Source organism: Ascaphus truei, chromosome 3 (genome assembly GCF_040206685.1).
Source record: "Ascaphus truei isolate aAscTru1 chromosome 3, aAscTru1.hap1, whole genome shotgun sequence".
In the NCBI taxonomy this organism is placed as follows: Eukaryota; Metazoa; Chordata; class Amphibia; order Anura; family Ascaphidae; genus Ascaphus; species Ascaphus truei.
This window is the reverse complement of record NC_134485.1, coordinates 33,427,664-33,453,857: the sequence shown is the minus strand read 5'-3', so window position 1 is coordinate 33,453,857 and position 26,194 is coordinate 33,427,664.

Below are 26,194 nucleotides of genomic sequence, written 5' to 3'. Positions count from 1 at the left end.
GATAGAAGGAATACCCGTTACATTTGGAGGCGCTGCTGAGATTCAGACCTGGGGTGCCCTATTCAAATCAGTATCATAAGAGATCAGCAACATGGTAATTCCCTCAAGTCAAGAGGTCCATGCTTGGGCCATCTCCTCCCGGGAACCCCCTAGTTACGTAGTGGCCGTAGGGAACGTTCCAGCGTTAGTGACGGAAAATGACATCCGGGACTCGCAGAGGAAGCCCCTAGGCCCAGATAAAGTATGGTGGGGCAGGGTGTTCGACTCTACTTTTAATTGGAGCGCCATACTATTCACTGTGGGGTCGGGACATATGCCAAAAAACGGCCCCGAACACCCTAGTAGCCCCCGAGGCCCCGCCAGAAGGCTATCCCCTTATATACTCGGACTTACCAGAAATACGGGAAATGTTTTCATCAAGGGGCCCTACTTAGGTTCCAGATGAACCATCCACCAGTACTTGGCCACCTACGGCACCAGTGTCAAGTACCCCAAACCGGGTAGACCGTCCCCCACCCAAAGTCTCCTTTACTCCAAGCACTCTCACGGGAGCCACTAGTTGGGCTGACAGTCCGCCCCCTTCACCAGCATCCGCTCCCCGTGGGATGAACTCCCGGCCTATCAGAGACAGTAGGGTAAATAATGAAGGTTCCATAATGGGGGTGACGCTACCCCAATTCGTAGAGGCCATCACCATGGCCTCCCAGTCACAAAGCTACTGGAAACTCAAAGCCTTCTCTGGAGTACTTCCAACACCACAGGGGGAGGAAGGGATATACCCTTGGAGGGAGAATGCGTTAAAAGTCATAGAGGAATGGTCGTGCACTGACACAGTGAAAAAGCAGCGAATCATGGAGTTCCTTAGGCCTCCAGCTTCTAACATTGTAAAAAGATACAGAAATATAGTGCGCAGCTAATAGACCATTTAACTACAACCCACTTCAAGTGATATGGTGTGATAGGTGAATAAATAATTACAACCCTTGCTTCTTAGGGTGTAAAAACATACAAACTCTGTAAATACAGTGGTAGCTGCAGCTGTTAAAAGGTCAGGGTGGCTCAGCACTCCGACAGCACTACAGACAAAAAACACAAAAAAACTGCGCAAAGTCAAGTATATCAAATTATATTGTTCCATAAAAAAGGTAAGTATTAGGGGTACATTAAGTAAACAGAACAAACGCATTGAGTGCTAAAAGCACAACGAGTTACCACTCAGCAACAGGCGTCAGGCAACACTGGACATCGCAGCAACGGAGATTCATGAGGTCATCGTCACGTCCTCGGTACAGGATCTTGCTGAAATCGAGTCGATCCGATGGAGCTGTCTCTTTTGGAAGAAGATTCCTCCTGTAGTATCGGCAAGCGTGCTCTCGTCGGACTTCCGGGTCGCGTCCAAATGACGTCACAGCGACGTACGTTAGGGTCCTTGTGATACACGTTGAACATGCAATGAGTCCAGTTGGTATCAGAGTCCTGGTGCACCCAAAAAATGTGGCTAGAGTCGCAGCACCAAAAATTTAATATGTCACCATGCAGTACAGCACAAATAACAAGGGCTAAAATTGGACAGTAAAAACAACTAATCCTACGCGTTTCGTAGCTTTCCCTGATGAAGTAGCGTGAGCTACGAAACGCGCAGGATTAGTTGTTTTTACTGACCAAAGCGCCGGTGCTTGCGTATGCTGATCCTGAACAACCATACGTTCTGCATGTGGATGCCAGTCTCAATGGACTGGGTGCCGTCCTGCACCAGAAGCACCCCGAGGGCCTTCGGCCTCTAGCCTACATCAGCCACAGTCTGACACCCAGTGAACAGAAATACCCTGTCCACAAGCTGGAGTTCCTGGCTCTCAATTGGGCGATCACGGAAAAGCTCCACGATTACTTCTACGGTGTTATGTTTGAGGTAAGGACAGATAACAATCCCTTCACGTACATCAATACCTCGGTCAAATTGGATGCAGCAGGGCACCGATGGCTGGCAGCTCTAAACAATTACCAATTCTCCCTGAAGAATAAGCCGGGACCTTTGAATGTAGGGGCTGATGCCCTATCCCAACGACCAGGGCTAAGTGCTACTCCAGATGATGAGGAATGGGAAGAACTTCCAGGACCAGGGGTGCGAGCTATGTGTAGCACTGCTGCCATCATCAATGATCAAGTGGCCTTCTCAGAATTACGGGTTGCGGATTCCTTGGGATGCCAGTCGCAGGCTGTCCTAGCAGCCTACTGCGATCCGAAGGGGATGAACATAACTCATGACAAAGTGCTACGGTGGAAAGATCTAGTAGACTACCAAATAGAAGACCCTGTAATTAGTATTAATAGGCAAGCCGTTGAAAAAAGGAAACCAGCCCTCCTGAAGCGTGTTCCCAAAGACTTGGTCGCTTCGCTCATGCGGGAAGCGGACAAATTTGAAATTGATAACTGCTTACTCTATCGGGTGGTGCAATATCACAACCACCCGGAAAAACGACAACTAGTCCTCCCTAAGAACTTGCAATACATGGTCTTAAAGTCTCTACATGATGAGCATGGACATCTCGGTGTAGAGAAGACCGTTGGGTTGGTCCGAGACCGCTTTTTCTGGCCCAAGATGCGAGAGGCCGTAGAACACCACTGTCGCCGTTGTTCTCGGTGTATACAACGCAAGACCATGCCTACCAGAGCTGCACCCATGGGCCATCTGAAGAGTTCTGGCCCCATGGACCTTGTGTGTATGGACTTTCTGTGCATTGAGCCTGATAGCCGAGGAATATGCAACGTGCTGGTCATAACGGACCATTACACCCGGTATGCCCAGGCCTTCCCCACGAAAGACCAGAAAGCCATCACAGTGGCAAAAATACTATGGGAGAAGTACTTTGTTCACTACGGTCTTCCAAACCGCTTTCACTCAGACCAAGGTCGAGATTTTGAGAGCACGCTGATCCGAGAATTGCTCAAAATGTTGAACATTGCTAAATCACGAACGACCCCGTACCATCCCGAGGGAGATGCTTTGCCCGAACGATTTAATCGAACCTTGCTTGACATGCTCAGAACTCTAAAGGGTGCTCAGAAGACTGAATGGAGTCGACACGTAGAGGCACTGGTTCACGCGTACAACTGTACCCGACATGAGTCAACTGGATTCTCCCCATACTTCCTCATGTTCGAACGAGAGGCGAGACTGCCAGTAGAAGTACGCCTTCAAGTCTCGACGGATGGGATACACAATGCTACCCATTTCAAATACGTGCAAAGACTTAAAGACAGCTTGCAACAGGCTTACCAGCAGGCTGAGAAGTCTACAGCTAAGCTGAATGCTGACAATAAAAGGCGATACGACCATAAGGTCAAATATCGGGAACTTCGTCCTGGAGACGCTGTGTTGCTTCGCAATCTGGGAGTCCCGGGAAAACATAAATTGGCTGACCGATGGAGAGATGGTGTATAAGAAATAGAATCTCAGATGCCTGGCCTCCCGGTCTATCGCATCAAGGACACTGAAGGCCGGGTAACTTTATGGCACCGTAATCATCTTCTCCCCATTCCACAAGTGGGAGTTGAGGAAGCAGAAATATTGGCCACACCACTGAACGGCGAGTCCAACTCTGAAAATCCGGAATATCCTATGGAAGGACCCTCTCAAAGGGATCCTCCCCACGGAGGGGCATCTCCCACAGGAGCTACGGGTAAAGGGCCCCGTAGGCCAACGCCTACTAAGGTGGCTCAAGCGAGCCAGCCTTTGGATCCACAAAGCCCGTGCTTTGTGCCGAACAGAGACTGTTCAGAGACATTTCTCCCCTCAAGGGAAGAGGCTGAGCCTCAGGACTGTACTTATTACTCCCCAGAGGGAGTTGCTGAAGAACAGCTCCGTAGGAGCCAAAGCATAAGGTACCCTCCAAACCGGGTAACCTATGATCAAATTGGGGCACCCCACTATGAGGCTCAGCAGTGGGCTCGCAGCAAAGTGCAGTCCGTCATTGTGATGTTCAATGAAATGTACAATCTAATGTAGAGCTGACGAGTTAAGATTGTATTTTATTGTTGCATTTTTATTATATAATGGTGCCATGCAAATTTTCATTATATAACTTCTGTACATAGTTATATTCAGTTGTGTCCCAAGCGAGGACGTTGGTTTTTTTTTACCAGGGGAGGATGTAGCCAGGTCCCCTCTGTCCCGCGCCCCCCCCCCCTCATTACCTCCGCTGCCAGGGGTCACTCGATAGACCCATCGGCACTTCTGGAGGGTGGGGGCCATGCAGGGAGCGCTGCAGGCACCCGTGCAGGGTGCCACCATCTTGAATAAGTCCGCACATGCGCAGTAGGCTCCGGCGGCCCCGATGAGTTGCGCATGCGCAGTGGCAGCCCGCGAAACCCTAGCCTACCAGGGAAGGCTCTTGGATGGGACTATGAGTCCCATGAGCCTTAGGGGACCCCACGTGATGCCAGGGAGCCAATAGGGCTTAGAATATCCCTGCTGAGGAGATTTTGATACATTTCGCACGCTGAAGGAGCCCACGTTAGTCAGGACCAGGAAGAGCTAGGGGAAGGAGGTGAGTGCAGGGGTCTGTGACCCACTGCATTAGGCCAGCAGCCCACTAGGCCCCAGTTAGGTCCTGAGCCCTTCACAGCTTGTGGTGCTACAGGGACAGGCCCTAGGTTAGGAACCTGTCACATTAGTACCAGTGTTAGATAGGGACACAGCGGACGCTGCGCTCCCCGAGAAGAGGTTTGGGCTCAAGCCTACGCCCAAAAAGACACAAACTATTTCCAGGGTGGGATCACCCCTGGCGGACCCTCGTTCAAGGAAGCACCGGATCACAGACGGGATCACCAAGTGGCGGATCCTTTTTGAAGCTGCTTGCAGGCCCGAGTGCAGGAGCACTCGGCAGGTACCCTTATAAGTGCACCAACAAATCATATATATTCTCACATAGTGGCAGTGCTGACCACGGGACAAAGCGGTTAACTGTGGACACGGTGTGGGGATATACACGGTGGTGGGTACAAGGTACGCTCCAAGTGGAGTGAATGACATTTGGTACTACGGTACAAGTTGTGGAGTTACCCCCTAGGGGGAGTATTATTATAAGTACACACTAGTGATTACTAAAGTGTGTGATAAGCATGTACAGTGTGTGATTATTCCTGCATATATATAAACTGGTTATATACATCTTCGTGTATGTACATATTGTATATGTGGGTCCTGTGTAGGCAACCTTCTACATTGCTAGAACCCTACACAGGTGGAGGCGCTGCAAACCAGATTGAGCCGAAGGACTCACCCCAGGTTCCCAACAAGCGGAGGCTCACGCCTCTTGTGAACCTACAGGTATATGCACCACACCTGGTAACACAGAGGTTTCCACCCACACAGACTATGGGCCTCATGCAGTAAGCCCCGATAAGGCTTTTTCGGCATTTTATAGCCGTTTTTTGCCCTCCTGATTCAGTAAGCCCCGATAAGTGGGAATTATCGGCAACTTTTCTTCCGAAAAAAAATTTTTCGCCACCCGGCTGCCGATAAGCCACTTATCGGGACTTTTTTTTCCCGCCTGAATTCAGTAAGCCCCGATCAGCTTTTCGGTGCTGATCGGCAGGCCAGATTGGAGATTTTATGGCCAATCCAGCCCGCCAACTAAAGTTGGCAACTTGCTGAAGGAGAAGCATCGGCAAGGGCGACACTTAGAAAAAATCAGCCCTTTTTCCTGCCTGTGATTGATGCCGGGGGTCTCCGGAGCTGATACCCGCACCGGAGCCCCCCGGCATGCATCCGAGGCAGGAAAAAGGCATTTAAAAGCCACTTCATTACCTTAGCGGCTAACCGCTAAGGCAATGAAGGGGTTAACCCACCGTGCCAGCGTTATTGTGGGTAGCGGGGATAGGTGAGGGGGGTATTTGGCCCTGGGTGTGAGTTTAGGACTTGCGGGGGGGTTGCGGGGGCACTTAACCCCTTCACGACCGTAGCAGTTAATACCGCTACGGTCGTGAAGGGGTTAAGGCCTCCCGCTACCCACCCGCAAGCCCTAAACTACCACCGTTGGGGCTAATACCCCTTTCACCCACCCCCACTAGCCACAATATTAAAAAAATACACACCCCAGCCCCACAATAACTACATAAATAAATAATTAAATATATATATATATATATATATATACCCAACAACACCTATACCCCCCTAACATACAGTATAGTAATGGGCAGAATGACTATTATCCACAAATGGATAATAGTGCAGTTGTCCATTTAAAATACATACACAACAATAAAGACTTTAAATACATATAGCACTCACCCATGTCCCACTGCCACGATGAAGGCCATCCTCATCTTCATCCTGCCCATGCCCCATCCGCTTCTGCAAAACAAACACAAGAATTACAACATCCAAATTAATGTCCCCTAACCCCTTAATCACCATAGCGGTTATTAACCGCTACAGTTATTAAGGGGTTAAGCCACCATCACCCACATACCCTCCCCCACAAAGCCCCCCAACCACCCTCACCCAATACCCACAGGGGAGTCCTACCAAATACCCTTGGGCCTAATACCCCCTCCCCCAGCACATACAGTACAATAATGTGCCAAATAACTATTATCCACATAGGGATAATACATTATTTGGCCATTATTAAACACATTCAATACCGTTAAAATGTAAAGAAAATTGTACTAACCTCATCAATAAGAAGTCTCCGTCGCCAGCATCATCCTTGGGGTCCGTTGCCAACATTATAAATAGCCACAACATTTGAATATCATTAACATAACACTGAACCCCTTAATCACCTTATCGGGTACTAACCTGAAAGGTAATTAAGGGGTGAAGCCATCCTGCAATGCCTACAACAGTTATGCATAACATCCTCAGTGAAATAAATACCCATTGCCTAACCAAATTCCATTTAATCATTCAATCTGTAGGCTCACATGCCTCATAAAACATTGCATTTACAGTGTATACATGTAGCATAACATGTAAACTGCATGTACACGCTGCAAATCAATGTTAACAATACAATAATCCCACTCAAATCGCCATACATCACAAGAAGTATATTATTTAATCCAATAAACTCACCATCAATGAATTACCACACATCACTTACATCCCTAAACAATTAAAATACCATCCATACCAATTACACAATGAACTAAAGCTATCCTAACAGAGAACAACTTCAAAACATAGAAAAACGTACACCAACAATTACAATATACTAAAGCAAGGCTTTCCATATCCTACTGTACGGCCTGGAAGCCCAAAACTTACATCTGTCTAAAAATAAAATACATTTAGCACACATCAATGCATAGCCACAATGATTAACAATACAGAATAAGAAGCTTTAACAACACTATCATTTCTTACCCTGTATATATATCTGTACACATACATACAGACATACATACAGTGGGAAGAAATGATATGCATTATAAAAAATGAAAACATGAAAAAGCAACAAAAAAAACAGTTACATTAAGAACATTTCTTTATTTAACTTACCATTACTTGCCCCCACCGACTCCCGTTGATCAGCTTACTCACGAACCAATCCACGACACCATCCACGACACCATCCAGGAACAAATCCACGAACCAAACCAGGAACCAATCCAAGAACAAGTGCAGGAACCAATCCAGGAACCAAGCCACGAAGAAATCCACGAAACAATCCACGACACGATCCAGGAACACGAAACCATAAAAGAAAAAAACATAACAAATTAAACATTAAAATAATAAAACATGACAATCAAGGGTTGTACTAGTTTTATTCTTAGTGAATCTGTATTAAAATACCTTGTTCCGGGGTCTTCTTGACGTCCGGTGCCACACCCTGGTCTTCAATCTTCAGGAGGAGGTCCGTCCTCCTCGGCGTCTGCCTTCAAAATGAGACGACATAGGCTTTTAAAGGCCTATGACGTCACATTTGTCGTCATATGGTTCCCACGGCCCTGATTGGGCCGTGAAAACCATGTGTTTTGGCCGATGTAAAAAAATTTGATGACGTCACTTAAAGGCAATGCCAGCACAGCCAATCAGAATGGCTTTGCTGCTATTGCCTTTAAGAAAACGTCATGAAATGACACATGGCCGGACTCACATGGTACTTGAACCCATCAGAGTAGGGATGGAGTTTCCACGCTCTGATTGGCTGGCTTACCATGTGAGTCCGGCCATGTGTCATTTCATGACGTTTTCTTAAAGGCAATAGCAGCAAAGCCATTCTGATTGGCTGTGCTGGCATTGCCTTTAAGTGACGTCATCAAATTTTTTTACATCGGCCAAAACACATGGTTTTCACGGCCCAATCAGGGCCGTGGGAACCATATGACGACAAATGTGACGTCATAGGCCTTTAAAAGCCTATGTCGTCTCATTTTGAAGGCAGACGCCGAGGAGGACGGACCTCCTCCTGAAGATTGAAGACCAGGGCGTGGCACCGGACGTCAAGAAGACCCCGGAACAAGGTATTTTAATACAGATTCACTAAGAATAAAACTAGTACAACCCTTGATTGTCATGTTTTATTATTTTAATGTTTAATTTGTTATGTTTTTTTCTTTTATGGTTTCCTGTTCCTGGATCGTGTCGTGGATTGTTTCGTGGATTTCTTCGTTGCTTGGTTCCTGGATTGGTTCCTGCACTTGTTCTTGGATTGGTTCCTGGTTTGGTTCGTGGATTTGTTCCTGGATGGTGTCGTGGATGGTGTCGTGGATTGGTTCGTGAGTAAGCTGATCAACGGGAGTCGGTGGGGGCAAGTAATGGTAAGTTAAATAAAGAAATGTTCTTAATGTAACTGTTTTTTTTGTTGCTTTTTCATGTTTTCATTTTTTATAATGCATATCATTTCTTCCCACTGTATGTATGTCTGTATGTATGTGTACAGATATATATACAGGGTAAGAAATGATAGTGTTGTTAAAGCTTCTTATTCTGTATTGTTAATCATTGTGGCTATGCATTGATGTGTGCTAAATGTATTTTATTTTTAGACAGATGTAAGTTTTGGGCTTCCAGGCCGTACAGTAGGATATGGAAAGCCTTGCTTTAGTATATTGTAATTGTTGGTGTACGTTTTTCTATGTTTTGAAGTTGTTCTCTGTTAGGATAGCTTTAGTTCATTGTGTAATTGGTATGGATGGTATTTTAATTGTTTAGGGATGTAAGTGATGTGTGGTAATTCATTGATGGTGAGTTTATTGGATTAAATAATATACTTCTTGTGATGTATGGCGATTTGAGTGGGATTATTGTATTGTTAACATTGATTTGCAGCGTGTACATGCAGTTTACATGTTATGCTACATGTATACACTGTAAATGCAATGTTTTATGAGGCATGTGAGCCTACAGATTGAATGATTAAATGGAATTTGGTTAGGCAATGGGTATTTATTTCACTGAGGATGTTATGCATAACTGTTGTAGGCATTGCAGGATGGCTTCACCCCTTAATTACCTTTCAGGTTAGTACCCGATAAGGTGATTAAGGGGTTCAGTGTTATGTTAATGATATTCAAATGTTGTGGCTATTTATAATGTTGGCAACGGACCCCAAGGATGATGCTGGCGACGGAGACTTCTTATTGATGAGGTTAGTACAATTTTCTTTACATTTTAACGGTATTGAATGTGTTTAATAATGGCCAAATAATGTATTATCCCTATGTGGATAATAGTTATTTGGCACATTATTGTACTGTATGTGCTGGGGGAGGGGGTATTAGGCCCAAGGGTATTTGTTAGGACTCCCCTGTGGGTATTGGATGAGGGTGGTTGGGGGGCTTTGTGGGGGAGGGTATGTGGGTGATGGTGGCTTAACCCCTTAATAACTGTAGCGGTTAATAACCGCTATGGTGATTAAGGGGTTAGGGGACATTAATTTGGATGTTGTAATTCTTGTGTTTGTTTTGCAGAAGCGGATGGGGCATGGGCAGGATGAAGATGAGGATGGCCTTCATCGTGGCAGTGGGACATGGGTGAGTGCTATATGTATTTAAAGTCTTTATTGTTGTGTATGTATTTTAAATGGACAACTGCACTATTATCCATTTGTGGATAATAGTCATTCTGCCCATTACTATACTGTATGTTGTGTATTGCTGCTATGTTTATTGGGGGCATTTGTCCCCAATAAACATGCTACTATGCGTTAACCCCTTCATTGCCTTAGCGGCTATCCGCTATGGTAATGAAGCAGCATTAATATATTTTAATAATATTGTGCGGAAGCAGGAGGCCCCCTGAGCTGAAGCGCATTTATTTGTGGCTCAGAGACCCCCAGACTCCCGAGTTACAGGCCCCGGTTTGGGCCATCGGTTACAGTGTGGACGCCATGTTTATTGCGGGGACGCTATAAACATGGCGGCGACACTGCCACCCGATGACACATACCGGGGCCTGTAACTCGGGAAGCAGGGGGTCCCTGCTCCACAAAGCAATGCGGTTCAGCTCAGGGGACCCCCTGCTCACTGTACAGTATAATTAAAAAGACATTCATGCTGCTTCATTACCGTTGCACATAGCCGCCAAGGTAAGGAACGAGTCTTTATTGATGTGTGTGTGTTTTATTTATACTGTACATGTGCAGAGGGTCTCCGGAGCAGAACCGCGTTGGTTTGAGGTCCGGGGACCCCCTGCCCCCCGAGATACAGGCCCCTTTATGGGGTGCCCGTATCCCTCTGGTTTGTTTACAGGTCGCGGTCACGTGATCGGGACCTTGAAACGCCGAGGGATACCGGCACCTCATAAAGGGGCCTGTATCTCGGGGGGCAGGGGGTCCCCGGACCTCAAACCAACGCGGTTCAGCTCCGAAGACCCCCTGCACATGTACACTATGAGTAAAAGTTGTTTTTAAATACTTTTTTTGGTGCCGATTTTGCGCTGAGAGAGCGGCTTGTCTCTCTCAGCTGCAAACATCTATCGGCACCAAAGGCTTATCGGGAGCCTTATCGGGAGCCAGGCTGTATCGCCACAGGTCATCGGCAGCTTTGCTTTCGCAGTGCTTCGGCAGGGATCGGAAGGATTCGGCCCTTACTGAATACTGCGAGGGCAAATCGCCAAAAAAAGGCCGATCCCCCACCTATCCGCCACACTTGGTGAAAAGATTTTATCGGGCCTTACTGCATGAGGCCCTACAGTAGCGACATACTTTATTAAAGTAAATGCCGGCGGCATGCCGGGATCTACCCCAGCTGCCGCCAGTCAGAAACGCGCGCCGCCGCGTTTCCCCCACGCACCCCCCCTCCACATCGCACGCAATTACCCCCCCAAAGACACCCCGAACCCGGCTTCTACTCTGCCCCTCTGCTTCCCCGCACCCCCGCTTACCTAGATTTGAACTCCAGGGGTGTCGGGGAAGCCTGGGGAAGCCGGGGAAGACGGGGAAGCCGGGCGCGCTTGTGACCGTGACGTCACAGTGCGCCGCCACGCGCCGCGGCTACCCGCTTCCCAGCCTCATTCAGCCAGCGGCATTTGCTCGAATAAGAGCTGCCGCTGCTGTATATCTGTGCTTGGGATAGAAGGAATACCCGTTACATGTACAAAGATTTGTACTTTTTTTGCATACAAATGTGCTCTGCTGAGCAAGCTGAGATGCAGTGCCTTTTTAAAAACTGCTTATTTATATACTTTACTAATTTTGTGATATTTCACATGAAACAAATGAAAGGTTATGTGTGGCATTAGGGTGGCTCCTACAGTATTCTTAAAATTCTCCTCATGGTTCCTGGTTGTAGCAAGTGGGACCTATTAGGTAAAGTCCAGTATTGGTCACACATTTTTATAACCTAGACTATTTCAGGAAATTAATTTATGCGAAACTCAGAATTAACCCATGGTGTGCATATAATGGTGACCACACATGCTGAGCATGATTGATTTACATGCTCCCTCTTGCAAAAGGGAGAAACACAAGCATTTTGTATAGCTTTGTCCATAGTTGTGCTCGTATACATTGTCTTTTATAATTGGGCTGCCTAATGCATAAACAAGTGTCCCCAAATAGTCAGCTTGATACCCTTACATGTGGAGACAAATTACCTACTCACCTGTTCAAAACAAAATTGCAAAGTATAGGGGAAAAAAACAGCTAAAAGCTACCTTCTAGAATGTCAAACTTGCTGAACAAGTACTGCTATGCTTCCAAGTTTCAGGAATCCAGACAAGAATGTTAAAATGGAAAGCTGTGCTGGCATACACAGCAATAAATCAGTCCAGCAGGAAATTCTTTTTAAACGGACACCTGTTAGAAGGTAAATAGACATGCTGTGGGTAGAATATGAATATATGGCATTAAAAAGGAAAACACAGCAACACAGTCATCTTCTTCTTTCATATGACAGATGCAGATGTAGAGTAGTAACCATCATTTTACATGTACAGTAGGCAGTTAAGACAGGGAATTGCATCAGGTGAAGCAGAGTGCATTGCTGTGATGCCTCCTTTGTATTTTTAAAGTAGACATTTAGCGGTGTGACCACGGTCGCACAGTAGTCTTTAATTTTCAATTTGTGTCTCAAGTATACGCTTCTGCCAGACTTGGGGTGCACTTTGGGGATGCCCATGAACTTCCCGAAAGATTGAACCCAGGATTCTTTGGCATCTGTTTTTCACAAGTTGTTTGGTTGTTACTTCTTGTGAAATCCATTCAGCTTTTCTTTTCTTTATCAGGATTGAAGTGTCTGAAGGTAATGCACGTTGGTCAAAAATGTTTTTACATCATTTCAAGCAGTGGGGACATATATTAATCAAAAGAGAAGGGATTGTTTTCCTCAACTGTCACTGCACTTCCTCGGGTGTTGCAGCATGGCGTTTTACAGTATGGATAAAGAAGCAATGTGCAACAGTATGGACAGCCAGGTAAATAGCATCAAATTGAGGGAATGTTTAATAATAGGTATCAGCAAAACTATTACTAAGCATTGCAGTGGTATTGTCTTCATTCTCAGTATAAACATGTACTTTATATATCATATGGCAATTGCGTTTAATTTTATCCAGCTGCGCATAATCATTTTAGAGCTATAGTCAGCAATATTAAACCTGAACCTGCAGTGAACTGAAAATGTGGTATTTTTGGTTACAAATTCCAAAAACTGGTCTAAAATAAAACATAATGTAGTAAACTTTTTTTTAAGCATATTGATATCACTATTTCCTTCCCATATATTATTTTATGAACAGTCACCTCATTCTTGCACTTCATTATTATTAAATATTTCCAATATTTCGAAATGTGTAATAAATGTCAGATAGCCACACACACAATATATTACTGACAGCAAAGCCCCTGAAAATAGACACTCGTGTGTTTGCCACTTTTAGATTTCTATTTATTTTACATTGACTCCCTAGAGCTGTTGCCTGTTGCATTACACAGCGTGTACAGCTAAACCTGTGGAAATGATCCCAGAATCAGTGGGTCCATACAAAGATAGCTGTTTCATCCTTCTAGCCTCATCAGTGTTAGCTTGGTCTGTAACACTAGTAGTGTTTGCATTCCAAATCAGGCACAAATACAGTAGGTCATAGTGGGTAGAAAATGGCAAAAGTGCACCCATGTACAAAGTACATGAAAGACAGTGAACCTGTGAATATTTCTCATTGTCTTCCACAGATCCACAAACAGTTTCATGTACCCTGTTGTCGCATGTCATAGAGCAGTTACATTCCAGACAGAAATTCTGGATAGTCATCCAAATAAGCACGTTTTTAGCTTCTTATCTATTTTTATATGTGCTCTCTACAGGCGGCGTAGCCAACACCAGTCCTCAAGAGTTATTAACAGGTCAGGTTTTCAGGATATCCTTGCTTCAGGACAGGTAGCTCAATTCAGTGGCTCCATTCCACGGGCAGCCTGTCTATCTCTGGTGATGTTGCCAGGGACATGTGACTGAGAGCTTAAGAGAGCTCTGTAAGAGCTAACTATAATTCAATCAGCTCCCTTTCACCCTAGCTGACCTTGGGAGGTCCCTCCCATAAGATCATGAATGCATTAGGCCGTGCCACCGGCGAAAATTATGTTTCACCGGGCGGCGGGGTCACGGGATTCCGGCAATTTGATTTGTTCAAGGGCAGTCACGTGACGCGACAGCCCTTTAAAAATCAAATTTTGCCTGCTTCCAGTTTCCGCGACAGCGGCGTCGCTCCTTCGCTTTGTCGCCATTGCGCGCACTATAAGCACACGTGGCGACAATGTATTTGTTTTCGGGCGACGTCGCGCCGCCGGTACTATAAGCGCGGCCTTATACTCGATGGATTCCAGAGAGAACAGGTATGTATAGAACCTCCATGCCCAGTCTCTGATGCTCTCCAGGTCCATAAGTGGGGAACTATCCTCCACAAGCAAGCAAGTGATGTGCTTGTGGTTTCACCTTTTTTTCTTCAGTGCATAAGAGGTGCAACCCGTGATCATTCTCCTGAAGGAAGCTGACATGGGAGTGCACCTATAGCCCCCCTCGCCCCCCGAGCTTGCTGTTCTTCCAAGTTTTGGAGAGTGCATTTCCTCTCCATGTACACACTCTGCAGGGGTTGGTCCCCTGATGCACACACCCACTTCTTGAGATTGAGCACTTCCCTCCTAAGGGCCTTTAGCCCATCATCATGCTTTCTGCTAGCATCTTTGGCATACTCCTGGCACATGAGGCAGTCGAATCTAGCCCACGTCCCACTAACGATCAAATCCCTCATCTCACACTCCATTCTACTCCTCACTTTTAAAGCTTTACACTCTTCTGCCCCTTCTTACATCTCAGCCCAAATTTCTCGTTATGCACCATCCAGACTCTTGCGTTCTTCTCAAGGATGTCTTCTTTCTACCCCCTTTGTATCTAAAGCCCTCTCCCGTCTTAAACCCTTTTCACTGACTGCCCCACACCTCTGGAATGCCCTTCCCCTCAGTACCCAACTTGCACCCTCTCTATCCACCTTTATGACCCACCTTAAGACACACTTGCTTAAAGAAGCATATGAATAGCACTGTGGATATTCTGAACACATGATACATAAAGCTTGGCCCCCTGCAGACGCACTTACCAGAACTCCCGCCTACTATCTCTGTACATTCTCCCTACCTACCAATTAGACTGTAAGCTCCTCGGGGCAGGGACTCCTCTTCCTTAATGTTACTTTTATGTCTAAAGCACTTATTCCCATGCTCTGTTATTTATTTGATTACCACATGTATTACTACTGTGAAGCGCTATGTACATTAATGGCGCTATATAAATAAAGACATACAATACAATACAATACTAATACATTGCAAATACCGCCCTGTAACCTCACCAGGCTGTCCAAAACTCCTGAACCAATGTCACAAACCCCTTGTCCTCCAAAAACAGGCTGTTAAAGTGCCAATAGATGATCAAGGGCACTGCTGATATTAGTGCCACAGTCATGTAAGCACAAATATGGTCCATGATCGGCGCTAGCCATATAGCACTGGACTGGGCTCACAACAAGCTTTGGCTGGATATATACATCCTTTTGATCCTTTTGATCCGGGACCATTATATATCCGTTCATTCCACACCCTTATGTAGGTGAACTCAGTGGGATGTTGTTCTTTCCAGATGTAAACTCGGGAGTTGCGGATGATGATCTCCTCCAGGGCCAATGCAGAGTGGGGGAACACTGTCCCATTGCAGTTTAGAGCCTCAAGGGTGTAGTTATAATCACGCCTGAGTACCATAAATTGTGGTCTTTTTTAAAGGAGGTACTGCAAGAAAACATGCAGATGATACAATGTTTCTGGCCATTTGAGCCTTTCTAAGTGAATACAAAATGAAACAAAATAAGATCATCATGCCTTATGTACCCCACCAAATGCAATCAGGATACATTACATCCACGCCTAGAGAGTCCAGTAGGGATTCACACGCTAGGACTCCGTTCATATCCAAATTCACTAATGCTTCTAAATGTTTTGAGACAATGGAGGATCTTTTCCAGTGACATCACACTGTCTTCATTATTTAAAGAACCACCTTTATTTGCTTTTAATAAGGGAGAGAAACATTAAAGATCATTTGGTAAAAGCATTCAAGAGTTTGAGTACACAAAGTTTTTTGAGCACACAAAAATTGGGGACCTATCCTTGCTTAAATTGCATTCATTGTAACTCAGTGATAAGGGGCTCTACTTTAAACACCCTAAAACAGGAAGAACAATGCAATTTAAAAAAAATTGACATGGGATTCCAACTTTGTTATTTACCTCCTATGGTGTCCTTGTGCTAAAGTATATACAGTAATGGTAAAATAATTAGACCAATTAAGAAAAGAATTGCACAACATACATTTTCTATTAGACAGGCGCTTCAGTCACCTTTTATTATTCCTAAAGATTCCCCAGTGGCTAAGCATTTTTTAGAAGCTAAACATAATGTTTCCATTACGTTTTCAACTTATTGATCATGTAACACCTTTTAGGAGAGGAGAATATAGAGAAAAACCTCCTCTTGAGGTGTGACTAAATAGATTAATGAATTGTATTGTTTATCACCAAAGTGTATGAATGATATTATGATTTCAGACCATTTTTGTGGAAAAAATTAAACTAGTTGCAATATGGCTAGCTGTGACTGCGCCTTCTGTGAGCGTGTTAGCTAAGATCTTGAGGTACCTGAGTGATTTTATGTCCTGAGTTAATATCTTCTATTTATGAATTGGACATTCTGTAGTGATATGTATAAATTATAAGTAAGTCTACTTTTATGGAGAATGTTTCATGTATATTTTGTTGGTTTATCACTTTGTTTAATATTGCAAGCCACTTATGTTTGTCTCCATATTTGATGTATTCACCTCACTTATCTACATTTTCCCTAGAGGGAGTTTGTTCTCTAGTCATATAGTTTATGTTGTTTGCGTTGAATATGTAATCATACTGTATGGAACGCAATGTTTAACGGATAATGCAATCACGCCTAGTTGATTAGCTGACAGCCTTTGCGTAAAATACATCTTACTTCCGGTTTAAGCCGGTACTGTTTGGGAGACACCTAGGCCTGGATGTCATTTATCCTGATAGCATCTAGTGGGGTATACAGTATAAGACACAATGGTATGTTATTTTGTTTATTCACCTACCTGACGAAGAGCAAGAGTGGCCTGAAACATTGTATCATCTGCATGTTATCTTTCACAAATTAATATGCCACCATTTGTGTGAGCATGTTCTTTGACAGGATTTTTGTTGAAAAAATAGTTTTTCCAATTTTTGGGTACTGCCACATTCTCTATTTGTTCATTATTATCTGCAATGACCAAGGTCACAGTTATGAAATGTACAACTGTAGGAAATAAATAATAATACTTGTTTTTAACTTGTTGGTAAAGAGACATTTTTACTAAGTGTTTTAAAACAATTACTTTAAAATCTCCATACTATAGTCCACTTTTCTCCCTATCTGTGTGATGTTCTCAATACCAACCAATATAATCTTATCTTTTATATAGTTTAATAAAGTATACCTTAAAGTGCTCACCAGTCCACATCTATAAAAAATAATGTTCTGCTCTCTAAAACATTTAAAGCATGTCAAAAGGCCAGAGACATCCTTTAGATCTGTCAACAACTGAAGAGAGGGAATTTCTCAGTTACCACTATGAATGTGTAAAGCTAAACTGTCTACGATTTATTACCCTTCAATGTAACATTCCATTAGATGCAATGTATATACTATATATTCATGTTTCAACTGTTGCTTTAATGTGGGTAAACTAAAGTATATTAAAACTGTGATAAGTCCTTCCAAAATAGTTTCCCCATTGGCATGCAACATTTGTGCATGAAATCTTTCAGTTGCAGAATATCCAAATATACCTAACAGCTAAACTCCTCGTGTGACCAGATGCCAAGAAATGTATGGCCTTTTCATCTCCAGAGTTAATGTTAGAAATAGCATCAAAATAGGATATTGTGTGTTTATCGACAAAGGGGCCTATTCTATAAAATTCCAATAACTAACTCATTGAGGATTTTGAGCAGTTCACGAACGATTTGGCAAGGTTGGTATTCAGAAAGCTCAGATGACCTGCCAATCTCGTTTGGGAAGTGTATCTCCCTGAGTGGTCTTGCTCCTGCTCAAACACACCGAGTGGGAGCTGGAAAACGACTCCAACTTGCATTTTTTATAAAATCACCCTATTCTAGTACCTTAGATGAGATTATCAAGGCACTAACCTACCGAGCTTCTCGCAAATTTAATCTCGCCACCCCAAATGGGATTTGCGAGTAGGACTTAGAAAAAAAATGTATTTTTACTGCATAGGATTGAAGCCGGGAGTCTCTGGAGCTGATACACATTAATACCAGCTCCTATGCAATAAAAATACATTTACAGGCAGCTTCATAATATATATTTTCTTTAACTTTGCATGCAATGTCTTGTATATAATGTATTCCCTGTTCATTTATGTAACTGTATTTGTAACCATGTATTATTTGTCTTAACTCTATGCCCAGGACATACTTGAAAACGAGAGGTAACTCTCAATGTATTACTTCCTGGTAAAATATTTTATAAATAAAAATAAATAAATTACCTTAGCGGCTATCCGCATATTTCACCCACTATGGTAGTGAAGGTGTTAACTCCTCCCACAACCTTCCCGGCAGTCATTACCACCCATCCTGGTGCAGCTAACCTCTTCACCCACCCTCTGTATCCCCAAGAAACTACATACTCAGGGTTAACCCCTTCATTGTTTTAGCGTCTAGCCGCTAAGGTAATGAAGCTGTTTTTTTTTTAAATTTTAATAACAGTGTACTGTCGCAGGGGGTCTCCAGAGCAGAACTGCATTAATTTCAGGTCTGGGAACCCCCTGTTTCCCGAGTTACAGGCCCCTGCTATGGGGTGCCGGTATCCCTGCAGCCATGTTTAAATCTCCCACGTCACGTGACCGGGACATTTAAATGCCCAGGAGATACGAGCACCCCATACTAGGGCCTGTATTTCAGGAAGCAGGGGGTCCCTAGACCTGAAATAAATGTGGTTCTGCAGGGAGATGCGACTCTCTCTGTGCCGCTCTCTCTTTGCAGCTCTTACAGACTATGGCCAGAACGCATGGTGGAGAACTTAGAAAGAGGCTGAGATACCATCGCTGCTGTCCCGTACGGTATTGGCATTTTCCTACCTCACGGTTTGAGACTAGTGGTAATGATTTCATATTCTTTCTGAATACTGTGATAGAACAAATGACAAACCATTCGATGGGGTCATGCCAAACCATTTGAGATGGCAGAAATTTTGCTGAAGGTGTTTACCCTGGTAAGACCCAGTACTTGGGCTCTTCTGAGGACACCTACTGACAGAGGGTCCAGCAGGCATTACAATACCCAGCTGTATTTCCCTTACTCTCTTCCTCTATGCATCTGTTGTTTCTTCTGGAGAAAAGGATCCCTCCTCCCACCAATGATCCACTATATCCCTATCTACTAAGAGGAACCTAGTGCGATTCAGTGATGGGAAATACTCCTGGAATAATGGATCCCACCATTTGCGTACCTCCACTTGGGAGACCATAGAAGAAGATGACTCATCCTCAGTGTTTATCCTGTATTACACACCTGATGTCTCAGACCTACAGGACGAAGAGCAACTGGGCTTATTCTTAAACATTTCTCAATAAGACGTTGGGTTCTTAACCGAGATCCTACTGGACGTAGGAATCTCACCGCTCAGACCCCTCGTCAGAATCCACCCAGTCCCGGTAATCAGATGAGGGCTTGGGGATCTTATTTTTACCCAGGGACCCGTGGTGACTGTATCAGGAACCCGAACTACTGTAGATGGGGCTGGGCATGGGCATGGGCAATGGTAACAGGGGGTGGGGCCTTGAAATCAACAGTGTCCAGGGTAAAGTCCTTACTGCGGCCAGCTTTAAGCTAACAAATGCCGTAATTTTCCGGGGCTTTCTTCGGCTGGCGTCGAACTTGGCCGCGCGCCAGCCGCATCTTCCCTTCCTCCCTTCCTCCAGTCCACGACCCCTGGCTGCTCTGCCTCTGCTTCCCCTGATCCCCCACATCCCCCACACATACAGCGTGATCCCCAGCATCACGGATGCCTTCGGGATGCCGGCGGAACAGAGGCAAGGGAGGCAACGGAGGCAATGGAGGCAACAGTGCTGCGTGGCCGCGAGGCACGCATCTGGGAAAATACTTGCCTGCACGCGGTTTTAAATTACCCATGGTGGCGGCCGCTTTAGACTCAGGGTGGCCGCCAGTGTAGCTTTGGCTAGACGGCCTACTGCATTTGCAGTCTTGTGGGACACTGGTTCCACAGGCCACCTCTTCACTTGGCCCACAAGCTTTAAAATGGTGTCTTCCATCTCTTGCTTGGAGAAAGCGGCACTGAACAGAGCAGGCTCCTTGAAAATCCATCCGTTCCAGAGGTCGCCTCGAGGATGACGTCATCAGATGAAGAAATTGCAGGATCGCGGTACAGGTCCAAGTCCTGCACCAGAAGTATGGCATCCGCAGGGTGAGGTTCCGGAAGGCCGGTGCGGCCCTCCCCTCGGAAGTAAGTGCCCGGCAAGGCCTCTTCTTTGGATTCTTCCGTCGCAGACTGCAAGGAGTAAGGGGGTGGTTCCTCACCGCTCTGCTGGCTCACGATCGTCATCGGGTCATCCAGAACCATGTTGGTACTGCTTCCATTGCACTGGGCACTGCTGTAACTCGTAGCTCACCACAAACGAGGCGCAACCGCGGGCCTGAAGTAGGAATTAGTATAGAATGCTGACCACAACCGCAAGAGCGCTTCTAGAGTGTAGGATAGTCTTGCAAGCTGGATCATTGTTATAGAAAGCAGCAAAAACATGGAACTTGCCGGGTCTAGGAGCGGAGAGTAGCGGATCGTTGGGGTACATAGCTCGAGTCAGGATTGGAGAAGGTAGAGACATCGTATTGCCAAAGCCAGGGTCAGTGCAGTAGAGAGCAGGATCGTTGTATTTCAAGTCAAGGTCAGTGCAGGAGAGTACCACAGAGTTCCAGCTCCAAAGCAGGGTCAGGCAGCAAGGTAGGTAGCAAACAGACAGGATGCAGTGAGATTAAGCATCACAAAACAGGAGTTATGCTCGGCAAGTCCGGAGAGAACTGACAAGGTATTTAAGGAACTCCCATCCAATGGGAGGCATCAGGAAGTGTCGGAAGCCTCACTGATAGGCTGCTGGATCATGCAGATGAGTCCTATTATGCAGCCGTTTAGGAGTGGGAGTGATACCTCTATAAGGTGCGCCCCGTGCGCAAACCACGCAACGTGTTGGCAACCCAGTTGCGTGCCACCCACGAGCATCACGATACCTGCAACAGAGCAGGAGCGGAGACCGGAGGCGGGACTCCAGACAAGTGGGGAGGAGCATGTTCGGTTGTTGAGCCGCATACCTCCATCGTCAGGGTGGGGGCGGAGACCAGAGGCGGGACCCGATAAGTGAGGGGAGGTACATGTGCGGCTGCGCCATGTACCTCCGTCATCAGAGTGGGGGCGGGAACCAGAGATGCCCTCCATGGTTGTCCCTGAGACCTGATGGATAGGTGAGGGTTAAGGGGACAGAACCGGCAGAGTGGCGAATCCTCACAACCAGGGTAAAGAGAATAGTCCAGGCACATGGTCTTATCACAAAGTAGAAAATTTAATCCAGCATAAATCCAATGTTTCGGCTGCACACAGGCAGCCTTTACCTATCTAAGTGCTAAGTGTAAGGGGTATTTAAGGGATTATAGCATTGTTTAGTATCAGCTCTCACCTTGACAAAGGCTGCCTGTGTGCAGCCGAAACGTTGGATTTATGCTGGATTAAATTTTCTATTTTGTGATAAGACCGTGTGCCTGGACTATTCTCTTTGCCCTGATAACACTTGGGGACCTAGTAGGACGACCCCCCTTGGTCTGTGGGCACCGGCAGGTGAAATTATAGTGCTTCATTGATCATGTGCCAGATCACCTCTTTCTATTGAATCCTCACAACCGCCATGGCCGTGGGACTTCTCCGCGGTTCTGGACGCACCAGCACTCACCGTGTGGTGGTCTCTGGACTTTGTCGCTCTACTTTGAAGGTAGGTGGCTCTTTGTCCTCAGCTTTACGATGGTGGTCCGCCGGTTGGCGTATTAACATGGACCTAGAGTTATCGTCAGCTTCCGATGAGGTTGGTAAGGGCTGCTCCGCCGGGGACATATATCTTGGTCCTGCATTTTGGTGGGCCTCAATCGGATGAAAGCTGTCTGGCTCCGATTTCACCATGGGACCTGCTTTCATCACTCTTGGGCCTGTCACCCCAGCCAGTGGTCTTTGGGTTCCAGCCTCAGGAACAGGGGTGCATGGACCCACTGGAACAACTATTTGGGCGCACAGGCCCTTGGTGTTGGTAGTCTTAAGGCCTTTTTCCACCTCTATTAGCGTAGCAGTGGGGCCTTCAGTCTGGATACCAATGACTGGTAACGGCACTACCGGCCACAAATAATAAGTGCCGCACTGCAGGCAGCGAGCCATAGTACTGGGCTCACCACCGGGTGTTCTGCATTGGGAGCACAGGCACCGCAGGAATTCTTGACCCGCCACCTCAACCAACAGGAAGCCTCCTGGGAGTGGGTAAGTGTACAAACGACATTCAGCCATTCTATAGTTAGGCAAGGCAAAGTTGAGCAGGATCCTGAGTAGCGTAGCTCTGTCTCATTTGCTATCTCCAAGGAACTGAGGGCGCGGCAGCTCACATCCGACAATGGATAAAGATTTTTTTTCTACATAAATGTCACAAAAATTAGTACAAGAAATGAGGGAGACGGGGAAGAGATAGGGGGATGAAGTAGAAAGGAGGAAGAGGGGATGCGGGAGAAAAGAGGGAGAGGGGATAATGGAGAAAGGAGGGAACCGAAACAAAAATATTACATAGTTACATAGTAGATGAGATTGAAAAAAGACTTACAGCCGTGGCCCCTTTTATTCTCCAACATCTCCGAATTTTTTCGGGGATTTTTTCCGAATGCCACGCTCTTCACCTCACTTCACCACGTTCATGCCGCATTCATACCGCATTCACGTTCATGCATTCAATATTACGAGCGCTACAATACCGGAACATATTCCAGAAAAAAAACAATACTGCATCTGCCCACGGCTATCAGAGTTGCGCCAATACGGCTGCATTAGGATAAAGGCAGCCGCAGCTGTACGTCCATCAAGTTCAACCTATGCTAAATTTAGACAACAGATACTTTATCCTATATCTATACTTACTTATTGATCCAGAGGAAGGCAAACAAAAAACCCCAAAGTCATATAATCCAATTCTATCTCATAAGGGGAAAAATAAATTCCTTCCTGACTCCAAGAATTGGCAATCGGATTAATCCCTGGATCAACATTCTTCCTAAGTTTACTTATTTGGTACTGTATATCCCTGTATAACTTTCCTTTCTAAAAAGACGTCCAACCTTTTTTGAACAAATTTATTGTATCTGCCATTACTGTCTCCATGGGTAATGAATTCCACTTTTTAACTGCCCTTACTGTAAAGAATCCTTTCCTTTGTTGCTGGTGAAATCTCATTTCTTTAAACCTAAAGGGATGGCCCGAGAGATTTGTACTGCCCTTGGGATGAATAGTTCGTTTGAAAGCTCCTTGTACTGTCCCTGAATATATTTGTATATAATTATCATATCCCCTCTTAGACGCCTCTTTTCTAATGTAAATAAATCTAAATAAGCTAGCCTCTCCTCAAAAGATAGATTGTCCATCCCCTTTATTAATTTGGTGACTCTTCTCTGCACTCTCTCTAGTTCCAGAATGTCTTTTCTAAGGAGTGGCGCCCAAAATTGTATTCCATACTCAAGGAATGGAAGTCTTACTAATGCTCTGTAAAGGGGCATAATTATGTTTACTTCCCTTCCATCCATTGCCTGTTTGTTGCTAAATAAGATCTTGTTTGCCTTTGCAGCTACTGCGTGACTTTGGGCACTATTGCTAAGCCTGCTGTCTACAAGCACTCCTAAATCCTTCTCCATCAAGGATTCCCCCAATTTATCCCCATTTAATGTGTAAGTCACCAGTTTATTCTTGCATCCTAAATGCATAACCTTATATTTATCTGTATTTAACCTCATCTGCCATTTACCTGACCACGTTTCCAGTCTCTCCAAGTCCTTCTGGAGAGAAATTACATCCGGCTCTGATTCTACTACCTTAAACAATTTAGTACTGTATGATCAGAAAAGATGGAGACTTTGCTCTCGATACCAACCTCATGGTCATTAATAAACAAGTTACAAAGCAGGGGTCCCAGAAACGATCCCTGAGGTACTCCACTCACGACTTTAGCCCAACCTGAAAAAGTTCCATTTATGACAACCCTCTGTTGTCTATCCTTCAACCAGTTTTCAATTCAGGTGCATACATTACTACTGAGTCCAATTTGCTTTATTTTGTACACCAACCTCTTATTGGGACCGTATCAAAAGCTTTTGCAAAATCTAAGTAGACCACATCAACTGCATTACCCTGGTCTAAATTCCTACTTACCTCCTCAAAGAAACAAATAAGGTTAGTTTGGCATGATCTATCCTTCATAAATCCATGCTGACTATTACTAATGATTTTGTTTTCCATTAGCTATTCCTGAATATTATCCCGTATTAAACCTTCAAGTAGTTTCCCACTTATGAAGTCAGGCTTACAGGTCTGTAATCCCTTGGTTGTGATCTAGCTCCCTTTTTAAATATAGGCACCACATCTGCTTTACGCCAATCTTGTGGTACTTAGCCTGTGGAAATGGAGTCCTTGAATATTAAATATAATGGTTTGGCTATTACTGAACTTAACTCCTTGAGAACTCTTGGATGTATACCATAGGGGCTAGGTGCCTTATTTACTTTATTTTTTTCAAGCCGCTTATGTACCTCTTCCTCAGTTAACCAATTGTTCATTAATATGGAGGTTGTGGCTTCCTCCTGTAGCACTACTATTGAAATTGATTTTTCCCTAGTAAACACAGAGGCAAAGAATTTGTTTAATATTTCTGCTTTTTCCTTATCTCCAATAATCTGCCTACCCATCTCACACTGAAAGGGTCCTATATTTTCTTTTCTCGTTTTTTTGTTATTAAGGTACTTAAAGAACTTTTTAGAGTTTATCTTACTTTCTATTTCAATCCTTTTTTCATTATCCATTTCTGCTAATTTGATTGCCCTTTTGCAATTTTTGTTACATTGCTTATAATTCTGATACAATGTCTCCATCCATTCTGACTTAAATAATCTAAACGCCTTCCTCTTCTTGTCCATTTCCTCCCCTACCTGTTTATTTAGCCACGTTGGTTTTGACTTATTTATTTTATACTTATTACCCAAGGGTATACACTGATAAGTGTGCTTTTCTAACAATGTTTTAAAGACTGCCCATTTATATTCTACATTTTTCTCTGCAATAACATCATCCAAATGTATTACTTGTTGATTAGCCCTCAGTTTATTAAAATCTGCTTTTCTAAAGTTTAAGGTCTGTTGAAAACAAGTATACATATATATTATATAAGAATTATCATAATATTCAGCCCTTGTCAATCCACTGCTGGATAAAGGCCTCCATAATGATCTTCCATGTATTATGAAGCCTCTCTTCTCCATGTCGCTCCAACACGTTTTCTATTTTCATCTTCCCAATTTACTTTTCGTCATCCTTTTAATCTTTTAAGTTCTGTTGAAAAACCAGTCGAGTACAATCTTTATCCAATGATGGCAGTTTCTTCTTGCAATATGTCACAAACTTTTGTTTGCTTTCAAACTATTCATTCTTTTTCCTGTCTCTCTAGGTAATACCTAGCATACATATCTCCTTATTCCTTTGAGTGTTCTGAAGCCTCTGAATTATCTTCACATTTAGGTTTCCAAGTTTCACTTCAGTACGTGAGCACAGGCAGAACGTACTGGTTGAAAACTTTTCTCTTGAGGCACAGTAGGAGGTTCCCTTGAAAATGTGTCTTGTTTCTTTCAAATGTGCTCTCTTCCATCTTCATTCTCCTATTGATTCCATTCAAAAGGTTCCCATCCATTGTTACTTCCTGGCCAAGGTAGACATATCTGACCAATTCATCTGCGCCTGCCAAGAATCTAGGTGTGTCCTCATGGATACAGTACTACTAGTGTCCACCAGGCTTGAATCTCAGGTTGAAAATTACAACTCCCAGAGGA